General features: G+C 41.5%; 1 pseudogene; it reads right to left on the reverse strand.

Annotated features, from left to right (window-relative positions):
• Positions 1-556: 556 nt before the first annotated feature.
• Positions 557-1,236, reverse strand: LOC147641822 (uncharacterized; annotated as a pseudogene).
• Between the last annotated feature and the right edge of the window lie 368 nt (positions 1,237-1,604).

Genomic DNA, 1,604 nt, shown 5'->3' on the forward strand with positions numbered 1-1,604 from the left:
TTGCTGGTATATGGGCATATGCTAAATAACCAAAACACACATATGCTCAACCTTAGGTTTTTTGTTGAACCAAGATTCATAAAGGAGTGATTGGTTTCAAAGCTTTAGTGGGGCACCTGGTCAGCACATACGTAGCACAAAGAGTTGCTTTCATCCAAAATTTATGTGAAAGCTACTGACCTTTAACCATGCACCTAATCATTTCCATGAGAGTCATGTTTCTTCTCTCTCTCAACAATACCATTTTGATATGGTGTATAAGAAGCCATGCATTGATGTTTAATGACTTTTTGTGCAAAAAGCCTTTGCAAGAATTGGAGCGCTGTTTCTGGTCTCACAGATCCATGGGCAGGTGGCAAGGTGGCGGTACCAACACTGCTGTGTATGGGTTTATGGCAAAAGTGCTGGACACGTTCGAGGACAACCAGCCATAGTGCATAATCATATCCTTAGGGCAACTCTCTGTTTGCAAAGGCCATGAATCATGAGAAGGTGTGAAAGCTTTGAGAAAAGAAGGCAAGAATTACCCTCTTGCTTGAGAGAGAAGTCATCATCCTCATGGTTGACTCATGGAAAAAGTAAGCCTTGATGAAATCATATTATTATTTGGGTTCTTCCAATAGAATCCCCATAGGGAAATTGGTAGAACATCCGACACCAACAAGGCATAAATCATTAAGGAATATGCCCCTACCCACTTAAAGAGTGCACTTGAAGATCTCCATTTTAATTTTATAAAAATCCACCATCACATAGGCTGCACTAAATGCCAATGTGACAACACCCCTTATCACAAACATGTAGCTCAGCATGTAGAGCTTCTTGTTCAATGGAATTCTCACAAGTTTTGAGTAACATGCCAACAAACAACATCACAAATCTTGAAGTAGTCCACTGCCATAGCTATCTCTTGTGGCCCTTCATATGCAGTAATACGTGGCCACCATAATGAGCTCCAATAAAGCAAGTCACTACTACCGGGATTGAGTTGAGAAGACCTTCAGGATCAAATGCTGCCAAGAAGCACCATGAAGGGGAATTAGTTGGGAGGAGACCCATGAAGGGGGAGTTCATGCTACACTCCTTCCTCCTCTTTAAGGGGGGTCCTTCTGATACAAATGTGAGAAGATCATAATGAAGCAATCCACAAAACCCAATGCTACTTCTAACATTGCATTTTACCCCCCCCAAAAAAAGTAACGAAGGATCTTCCAATAATGAAGTATTGGTGCTCATAGGACTGGTATCAGTGTGGCAAAGGGAGGTTTGAAATGCCAATCACATAAATAAAGCCCATAAAAAAGTTTAGCATAAAGGATAGTAAGCATAAATGCACAATCCTAAATGACTCCCATGATGCACAAAAGTTGCAACTCCACCCCATAGCTTAGATCTTTCACACTGCGTAGATACCCTCCTTGGAGTATCAATGCCAAAACAGAAAACTTGAGTGTACATAGGATGATCTTGTAAGCCGCACTTTTTCTATCATCCAATGCCTTGTGAGTCAAAGCCAAGGAAACCTCGACTATGAAGAGAAATGTAGGCACCACAAAGTCTGCAAAATGTGATTCCATCCCGTGGTGAAGGGTTCATTCCTAACC

Source organism: Cibotium barometz, chromosome 1 (assembly GCF_041138505.1).
Source record: "Cibotium barometz isolate CiBa-2024 chromosome 1, ASM4113850v1, whole genome shotgun sequence".
Taxonomy (NCBI): domain Eukaryota; kingdom Viridiplantae; phylum Streptophyta; class Polypodiopsida; order Cyatheales; family Cibotiaceae; genus Cibotium; species Cibotium barometz.